This window comes from Amblyomma maculatum, unplaced genomic scaffold (assembly GCF_055883805.1).
Source record: "Amblyomma maculatum isolate TAMU_Amacu unplaced genomic scaffold, ASM5588380v1 scaffold_13, whole genome shotgun sequence".
NCBI lineage: Eukaryota > Metazoa > Arthropoda > Arachnida > Ixodida > Ixodidae > Amblyomma > Amblyomma maculatum.
In genome coordinates, this window is record NW_028146738.1 from 9,005,768 (window position 1) to 9,016,592 (window position 10,825).

The following is a 10,825-nucleotide window of genomic DNA, read 5'->3' on the forward strand; positions in this document are numbered from 1 at the left end:
TCAATGAATTAGCGGTGAGGGGGAGGGCAGAAGAGTTCAGGATCTCGCTACAGAATAGATATTCAGCTCTAACCGAGGATGGCGACATTGCCCTACAAGCAATGAACAATAATTTTAGAGTTATGATTACTGAGTGCGCTGTAGAGGTAGGCGGTAGGATAGTTAGGATACCGGTAAGCTGTCTAAGGAGACGAAATATTTGATTAAGAAACGCCAGAGCAAGAAAGCTTCCAATCCAAAAGACCAGATAGGATTGGCCGAGATATCAAAGCTAATCAATAAGATCAAGGTGGCCAATATAAGGAAGTATAACATGGAGAAAATTGAGCATGCTGTAAATAATGGGAGAAGCCTTAAAGCGGTAAAGAAGAAATTGGGCATATGCAAAAACCAGATGTATGCGTTAAGGGACAAGTGGGGCAACGTCATCACGAATATGGAGAAGATAGTCAAAGTAGCCGAGGAGTTCTATACACATCTCTACAGCAGCCAAAGTAGTCAGGACCGTAATGAGATTGGAAGTAGGGAAGAACAGTCAGCCGATCCACCAGTGATGAAGGACGAAGTCAAGAAAGCGTTATAAGCTATGAAAGGGGGAAAACAACTGGAGAGGATCAGATAACTACAGATTTGTTGAAGGACGGGGGGATATCGTGCTAGAAAAACTGGCCACCCTGTATACGTAGTGCCTGGTGTAATCGACGGTACCGGAACCATGGAAGAATGCGGACATTTTTCTCATTCATAAGAAAGGGGACGCTAAGGACCTTAAAAATTACAGACCAATCAACTTACTGTCTGTTACGTATAAGGTATTTACTAAGGTAATCGCTTATAGAATCAGGACAACCTTAGACTTCAATCAAGCAAAGGATCAAGCAGGGTTTCGGAAACGGTACTCTACTATCGATCATATCCATACCATCAATCAGGTGATAGAAAAATGCTCGGAATATAACCAGCCCTTATACATAGCATTCATTGATTACGAAAAAGCATTTGACACAGTTGAAACGTCGGCGTGATGCAGGCATTGCGAAATCAGGGGGTAGACGAGCCGCACGTGAAAGTGCTGGACGACATGCATAGTGGCTGCACAGCAACCATAGTTCTGCATAAAGAAAGTAACAAATTCCCATAAAGAAAGGTATTAGGCAAGGATACACGATCTCCCCAGTACTATTCACAGCTTGCTTAGAGGAAGTATTCAGAGACTTGGAATAGGAGCAGTTAGGGATAAGGGTAGATAGAGAATGCCTCTGTAATGTGCGATTTGCTGATGACATTGCCTTGCTAAGTAACTCGGGGGATGAACTGCAAATAATGATTGATGACCTAGACAGGAAAAGTAGAAAGGTAGGCTTGAATATTAATATGCAGAAGACTAAGTTAATGTTCAACAGCGTCAGGAAGGAACGGCAGTTTACATTAGGTAGCGAAGCAATGAAAGTAGTAGGCGAATACGTCTACTTAGGACAGGTAGTAACCGCAGATCCGGATCATGAAAAGGGAATAACAAGAAGAATAAGATTGGGATGGAGCACATTTGGCAAGACCTTGCAGATTATGACTAGCAGCTTACCGGTATCGCTCAAGAGCTAAGTATACAACAGTTGCATCTTACCTACACTCACCTACAGGGCTGAAACATGGAAGCTAACCAAGAGGGTTCTACTTAAGTTGAGGACAACCCAGAGAGCTATGGAACGAAAAATGGTAGGGGTAACATTAAGAGATAGGAAGCGTGCAGAGTGGGTCAAAGAAATAATTCGAGCTACCGTCATTCTAGCGGAAATTAGGAAGAAATGGACATGGGCAGGACATGTAGTGCGAAGAGAGGATAACCGATGGTCGCTTAGGGTAACAAACTGGATTCCAAGGAAAGGAAAGCGTAGAAGGGGGCGGCAGAAAGTTAGGTGGGCGGATGAGGTTACGAAGTTCGTAGGGGTCAAGTGAATGCAGCTAGCACAGAACCGGGTTAATTAGAGAAATATGGGAGAGGCCTTCGCCCTGCGGCGGGTATAGTCATGCTGATCATAATAAGAATGATGATGATAATATTAGGGCGAAAGCATTCACAGGTCATGGCTGTACATACAGTGCCCATCGGCAGAGTTAGTCACGCCGCCTATTCCGAAAAATGACGTCAATTAAGAGCAAGGGAATGGCTGTGTGAGGTACAGGGGGTAAAAAATATATCTTTTTGAAAATGGCGTGCATCCGGAATAATTATTCAATAATTAATTGCAAAACGTCAATTTTATATCAAAATAGCCGTAACACAGCAGTGTGCAGACGTCTAAAAACTCATGAGCATCGAAAATGTGCGCAATGCGCCAAAATTGTGCAAAACATCTACAAAAGCGTTGCAAAAGTCATTGAAGTGAAAAAGTCAGTAAACAATCAGTGAAGAGTAAAAGAGAAAAGAAGTATTAAAGAGAAAAAATAGTAGAAACAGTAAAAAATAAGCAAAATATATGGTTTAAAAACAAATAAAAATGAAAACAACTAAAGGAGCAAAACACAGAACTGCGATGAAGCAAATGAGTGAGAAATCGCCAAATGAATCCCAGGAAAGGCTTTCGCCTAGCCACACTTGAAAAGGTTCTAAGTGCCTAAAACGAAAGTTTTTTTTGTTTTTTGTCGGTGCAATTGATTTTGGATGCAGCTGCGTAAAATGTATTGAATTAGATTTTCGGAATAACAAAGTAGACCAGGGCAGCTTTTTTCAGCTTCCACGGGCGGACGCGTTTAGGAGACGGAGTAGAAGACGCCCGTGCTATATCGGTGCTCAATAAAGAACCGCAGTCAATCAAAATGGCATTTCCTACTTCACAGTCTCAGTCAGTTTGGGTTCTAAAAGAGCCTTAACCTCGAGTGAAGCGGATCTGTGCAGTAGTTTATCTTATCTTACAGCAAATATAAGTCTGCACAAATGCAGTAACAAAAAATGGGCGGCGCAAAAGATTCGTTCGGAAATAACAGGCAGAGAACCTTGGTAGAGAACCTGCCTAGCCGCTCGGTTGGCTGAACGTAAAGGAAGCGTTCTTCGCTGAATTATAGTAAAAAACATTACAGATGTATAAGCATGTTTTTAGTCTACTTGTACGAGTAAAACATTTAGGCGTGGTTTTGCATTTTTAAGCTATGCTGTAGAAGGTTTGTAATGGAGCGAAGCTCCTCCTTGACATTAAAGGTAAAACCGATCTGCCATTCAACACTGCCTTTTCATTCCCCTATTCCTTAATATTTCGTGAGCTAGGTTCTGGGAAAAAGAATGCGCAGTATCTCTCACTGTTCGGCGAGAGATACTTTTACATTTGCTGCAGAAAAGGGCCGTGCGTTATATTGCTGATGTTCATTATACTTCCTCCACGAAACCTCTTTTTCCAAAATATGATATTCTTCCAGTATTTTGCTTGTGCAGTTATAGGTTGATGCTACATTATAAGTATTTTGTTAAGTTTCACAGGCATTATGCAATACGTCTTGCAAAACTGCAGGTGAACGCAAGCGATCGTCAAACCAGATATAAATAAATGTGGCTGGTTCGCACACCTAGAGCATCTTATGATGGACAATCTTTATCTTACAAGCTACCCTCGCTGCTAAACTAAACTGGCAGGAGTTTGATCCTACCTGTCACCAAAAGGATATCATCAAATGTTTTTGCCAACTTGCTTTTTCGCAGGACTAAAATAATAGATTCCATTTTGCTCGCGTTCTTATCGACAGCTTCTATTCTAGTGTTAAATTATTTGTATCGGCATTTTTGTTGATTTGTTTTTCTTGTGTTTGCCACTTGCAGTGTGTGTTGTTCCATGCTCTTTGCTACTTGTCTATTTTTGTAAATTTTATGCATGACTGGCCGTCGTCTTGCTGTTTCTTACTTGTAAGGGGTCGGGACCTCGTCAAGCTCTCTAAGCTTTTAGTCCCGTACTCCTTCTTTTCAAAGGACATAAAGACGTGATTGATTAATTGATTGATTGATTGATTGATTAAACGCCTACATTTATTTAGGCGTTTAATCTTATTTTTATTTTTCGTGGATTTTTGGGGAAAGGAAGACGCAGTATCTCTCACTTTTTAGGTGGACACCTTTCCTTAACTTGCAAACTGGATTATAAGAACCAAAAATCAAGCGCAGTACAATTCACCGTTGCCGCAGTTTGAGGTCAAAGGACAAGCCTATTGTGACATACTGAGGCCAAATCCTATGTTGCACCCGGACTAGTAGACCTTAGCCTCTAACTCTGCAGCTAGCTTCACAGCACAAATACTTTTTAGTGCATGACTGGTAGAGAGTCTTCGACAGTTCGGATGTCTGCGAGCTCATCAACAGGGAGGCAAATATGCGCTCCCACCCCTGCACTGGTGTTGCACCGCAAACGTTTGTACGACGTCATACCAAGGATTTTCTCCCGCCAAGGCATCCAGAACATTCAAATAACACGTACAATATGCAAAACGAGCGTATCCCTCACAATAAAATTATATAGATCCGCACCAACTCTTTTTGCTGTGCGGATAAAAATATTTTAAACTTTACAGCCATGTTCTCAAAACCTAAAGCGTGCAATCGGCTCCTCGCCTCAATATGTCCATGCAGCGTCTAAGGGCGATCCCAAAACTCCCTTTAACTGCTCCTTGAGCTGAGTGGGTTCCTCTTGTGAGGTAAGGAGACGGCGTAAGCTAAGAAACGTTAGCCCTTATTGCTCCGGTATATGATGCACAGGAGCTTATTTGGGTGTCTCATTGCTTTCCTCAATACTGTGCGTTATAGTTCCAACATTACAGCAGATTTCTCGTTTACTTAATAAACTGAACGCCTTACCTTTCAAGACCGTTAAATTACTGACTTCACACTTCGAAGTACTCATGAAATATTTCTTTGTTCCTTCACACTTTATCTGAGGAATGAGTAGCATGTGTACCTACCAATACTGCCCTGCAGTCGAAACAACCCATTTTTTTTCGCTAATTATTATTTTCGCGTTTTAATTCCCAACCTGGTGCCCCCCAGTGGGCATTGCCCGAAACACACTTTTTAATGCATGAGAAGCCACCGTGTTTGCAGATGTATCTCAGGCAGACAGGAAGCAGACAAAACGCTTGAGCCGTGTCTGCAACCTCCTTGCTTCAGACGCGTCGTCAGATGCGTTGGCTTTCATATGCGTACAAAAGTGCGCTTGAAAAACGCAAATGCAGTTTTGTTTTCTGTTGCGTTGCTGAAAGAAGAGGGTTAGTAGCATTTAAAATTCCCGCCCTAATTATCACGCGTAGTCGAGGGAGGGGCGCTGCGGTCGTTTTGAGGTTAGCGGGCGCCTGTAGGCCGACTGTTTGGGCCCAATCCCCCGGGCAGCGCGCCAGCATAGTTTTCGAACTGTCTCTATCTAAGTAAGGTGGCCGTGAGAGAGGCAACCGGTGGAAGTCCTTCGTCTGCTGCTGCGTGCACAGTTACTCCGCCTACTGCCGCCGCTACCTTTCTTGTTGTAGCGGAGGACGCATATGCGTTTAGATCAAGAGCTCCTAGTAGATTGTTTCTTGAAAAAGAAATATGTGTGAAAAATAAAACGTTGTCTGTAATTGTACATACGTGTGTTGCTCGAATTCTTTCTCCCTATCTATCTAAAAGGTGAAAAATCCGATGAGCTGCATTCAAATTTCGCATTAGGAAGTAACGTTTTTGTTGGCAATTTTTTTAATACGAAAACCTTTCTAGGCTCATAGAAGACATTCCCGTGCTCGAGAAATGTGCGTGAGATCTGTCATACTTCGTGAGATTCCGCGAGATCTGTTCTTGCCTAGAGTTCCTGCCATCTGCAATCCCACACTTGAACGCGCACCAAGGAACGCCACGTGACAGTAGCCGTGGTGTACCGTCCGAACTCACACTTGTCGGAGGAAGTGTGACAGATACGGCGCCTTTCCTTTCCTCTAAGCCAATTATATGTTGCCCTGCAACGAACGCCGATGAGAGGCAAACGATAGGAAAGGAAGGGTAGTCAGTTCCCCCTTCTCTCAAGAAACATCTAGATGGCCCTCTTTTATTTTTTTCTGGCAACATGCTTAACACTTCAAGCAGACTAATTATTCGAAGATTTATCAGCCATTTATTCTGTAATACACAGAAGGAACTCTGTTGAGCCAATATAATAATTACCGGCCCCGGTAGCTGCGCCGGGAACAACAGAGCCGGCACACAGAGTATGCACAACCGTACCTTTTTTTCCAGTGGAGTCAAAGAATTCTAGTCTAAAATGTGCCAAACACAAGCGGCCTCCGTCTTTTGCTTGCCACCCCTCAAGGCTAACAGCTCATTCCCAAAGTATTAGCCCCTGAGCATCCTTTGGAAACGTAACTGAAAAGAAACAGCCGCTCTGTGCCCCCACGTACTCGGTGCAGTGCAAGGAGCACGGCCACTGCGGAATGAGCTTTAATGAGCCCAGTTTGTGAAATGTGACTCCTGGTGTCGTTTTAACACTGCTATCACAACCGTAAGCTACGCATGAGCCAACAATGAATGTATTTATTGCGTTACATACCGCGCACTTAACAACCTCCACTCCCTCCAATCCTCCTACCAAAACTGTCCTGTTCTCGAATCCCATGTTTATTTGGCTAAACATTATTTTCGTTTTTGTATTCCTTACCTGGTCTCCCTCAGAAGGCACTGTCCGAAAACGTCAACTAATTGCTTACTGAGAGGACCGGAAAGGAGAGGGGAGGATAATTTTTAGCAAAAGCCGACTGTATCTAACCAAGCGGCTCTGAGCTTTCCCCATCTTAAGAGCAGATCACCTGCTATCTTGTGCTATCAATATAGCACGCGGATCGTTCTTGCAAAGCATAAAAACTGCTCACAGTAGCTACAACAAACATTACAAACCACTTTAAGAGAAGCGGGCAATGACGCAGGACCAGAGCATTGTTGCTTGAATTCCTTACTTTGCCATTTATGCTTACGTACAGACCAACAAGCGGTATCTGTATGAAGAGGAAGAAGCCCCTCGATCGAATTTGGCGTAGCATGAACCTCTGTGATAACGTCTGGTATTGCCTTGCGTTGTGTGGCCTTGTGGGTGCGTTTTTTCAGAAACCCTCATGCGCTCACCACCAACGACCAAAAGAACTGCTCGATCTTGTCCGCTCGTTTGTACCGTCCCTCTGATTGTCTAAGCTGTTTCGTACGGTGGCAGCCACTTGAGTCGGTAAATCAAACTAAGTTCGGTATAGCAGCTAAAACACGGCAATTTACCGGACGGGTCTTTCCAGTGAACAGAGAGAGTCACGGAGAATATCACTGACCGATAACTGAACATGACCTCTCGTGGTGCCTTCCGCATCGCAGCGAATTCGAATCGGTGGTGTTCGAACCCTGCTTCCTGGGTTCAGTAGCCGAGACTCCTAAACACTGAGCCACCGCGGTGGGTGCTTTTTCGCCCTTCATATCCAGTATTAAGTATGGTTAAACGTCCGCTATTTGAGATGACGGCAAGAACAGGTTAAAACCCTGGCCTCCAACATCGACTGCACAGTTGCACCGAAACTGGACGCAGAGGCGACGATACAACATCTACCATTTCACGCGGTGGCTCCCAGATGGCAGCACATCTTAAGCTGAAACTGCAGCGTGTCACTCCCATGGCCGCAAATAGTTTGTATCAGGTACGTAGCGTGTAAATAAGAGCATTCGCGCAAAAGTAAGGAAAGAAAAACAGCGCTTTCTCATTAAAATTGATTTAATAGAGACAGCCTCTGCCAGTTTTTCTGGTAGGGTTCTTTGTCTTCTTTATGGCGGTAGTTCATCGCGATAACCCTTCATAAACATCTAAGTTGTCACCAATGAAGCTTTGGTGCGTTACGCGTAGGAAACTGACAAAACTGAAACCAAAAAAAAGTAGAATATTGAGTATGACTTATCTCCTTGGAACACTAAATGTTATCACTCTAATTTGATGAATTGAAGAAATCTATCACCAGTAACCCACTGCTTGTTCCCACCTAGACGACATAAAATAACTCGCCTCCCATCAATGATTGTAATAAAACACAATTATTCAAGCAAGTATCAACTGATCCTTTAATAAGTTAGCCGTATATTACACTACCGTACAATTCCCCTTCATGGATCACTGCCTTGTCGTGGCGGAGGGGCTTGCGAAACTCGATGAAGTCGTGAGCTCTACTGTGTAGGGCCACCCAAGATAGACAGGTCACGGCAGAGAGTTCTGACAAAATGTGATTCACTGGAGAAGGTAATGGCAACCCACTCCAGTATTTCCTGCCAAGAAAACCCTATGGCCAGTCACAATACCATTATCGATATGGCGCCGGAAGATGAGCCCCCCAGGTTGGGGCGTCCCACATGTTACTGGGGATGAACAAAGGGCGATTCCTAGTAGCTCCAGGACGAATGAAGCGGCTGGGCTAAAGCCAAAAAGACGCTCAGTTGTGGATGTGTCGGGAAGCGACCGGAAAGTCCGATGTAGCAAGGAGGTATATCACATAGCAACATGGAATGTAAGATCTATGACGCAAGGTAAACTGGATGTTGTCCAGCGGAAATGGACAGAATGAACATTGATATCTTGGGTATCAGCGAGCTTAAGTGGACCGGAATGGGAGAATATAGCTCCGGCGACCATTATGTATTTGATTGTGGGCACGAATCCAAGAGAAGGAATGGGGTCGCTCTCATAGTAAACAGAAGAATGGGCAAAGCAGTACTAGGGTACAACCCCAAAAACGACCAAATGATTTCACTTCGAATCCAAGGTCACCCTTTCAACATAACAGTTATCCAAGTCTATGCACCAACCACTACTGCTGACGAAGCTGACGTTGAGAGATTTTATGCGGACCTGCAATGTCTTTTAGACCGCACTCCATCATCAGACGTCGTTTTTCTCATATGAGACTTCAATGCTAAGGTGGGGAGTGAACAAATATCTGGAATTACAGGCAAGTTCAGTCTTGGTGAGCCAAACGAAGCTGGGCAGAGGCTAGTAGAGTTTTGTCAAGAAAACAACCTGACCATAGCGAATACTCATTTTCAACAGCACAAGAGGCGCCTGTACACATGGACTTCACCGGACGGTCTGTACAGGAATCAGATCGATTATATTCTTTGCCGGCAGAGATGGAGAAGCGCTATAAAAGCAGTAAAAGCAAGGCCTGGGGCCAATTGTGGCACCGATCATCAGCTTCTTGTTGCCAATATTAGGCTTCGATTGAGGAAAACGCAGAAAACTAGAAGGCCTTTCAGGTATGATCTGGATCAAATTCCATCAGAATAGGCTGTGGAAGTAAGGAATCGATTTCAAGAATTAGATCTAGAAGACAGAGTGCCTGAAGAGATGTGGACTGATGTTCGTGATAAATTACAAGTTGCTACTAAGGTAGTTCCAAAGCAAAAGAAATGCAAGAAAGCAAACTGGTTATCTGAAGAGGTTTTGCAAATAGCTGAGGAAAGGAGGATGGCAAAAGTTATGGGGGAAAGAGAAAGATACAAGGTTCTAAATGCGGATTTTTAGAAAATAGCAAGGAGAGATAAGAATGCCTTCCTGAACATACAGTGCCAAGCAGTTGAAGACAACAGCCAATTAAGGAACACAAGAGCTCTGTATAAGACAATCAAAGATATCAAAAGAAGCTTCTGTGCTAAGCTGGGCGTGATAAAGGAAAAACGAGGCAAGGACCTAACAGAAGCCTCAGAGATAGAGAAGAGGTGGCAGGAATACACAGAAGAACTGTACTAGAAGGACCCGGATAAGCAAACCCAACATAAGACGGTTGTGATTACTGATCTCGAGCCGGGCATCCTGAAGAGTGAAGTTGAATGGGCCTTAGCCAGCCTTGCTAAGAACAAAGCTAGCGGAATTGATGGCATTCCAGCTGAGTTGCTTTAAAACCTCAACCATGACGCTGTTAACATTCTGCATACATTATGTCAGAAGATTTTGACAACCCTGCAGTGGCCACAGGATTGGAGGAGGTCAGTTTACATCCCCATTCCAAAGAAAGGCAGTGCTAAAGATTGTTCCAACTTATTTCGCATGCTAACAAGGTGATGTTGCAAATCCTGCAAGATAGGCTGCAGCAGTATGTGGATCGGCAGCTTGCGGACGCGCAAGCTGGGTTTCGCAAGGACGAGGAACTAGACCAAATTGCCAACCTTCACTGGATCATGGAAAAAGCAAGAGAGTTCCAGAAACCCATCTACTTCTGCTTTATTGATTATGCGAAAGTGTTTGACTGCGTAGATCACATCAAATTGTGGCAAGCTCTCCAAGAAATGGGAGTTCCAATTCACCTCATCTGTCTCCTAGGAACCTGTATCAAGGGCAAGAGGCCACAGTCAGAACTGGTCATGGTCTTACTGATTGGTTTCCGATTGAGAAAGGAGTGAGGCAAGGCTGAATACTGTCGCCCTGCCAATTTAACCTATATTCAGAGTGCATCAGTGCATGACGAGGAAGGCCGGTCTGGACGAGTCTTCAGCTGTAGTGAAGATGTCTGGAAAACGTATCAAGGACCTTAGATATGCGGATGATAAAACTTTAATGGCAGAAAGTGAAGTGGAGCTCAAGAGACTTCTGATGCGTGCACAAGAAGAGAGTGAGAAGTTTGGGCTAAAACTGAACATTAAAAAGACAAATATCATGGCGTCTTGCCCTATCAGGTCCTGGAGCATCAAGGGACAAGAAGTGGAAGCTGTGACAGATTTTCTCTTCTTGGGCTCCAAGATTACCCCGGAAGGAGACTGCAGCCATGAAATTAGGAGACGCCTGCTTCTGGGAAAGAGAGCCATGGTGGGCCTTGA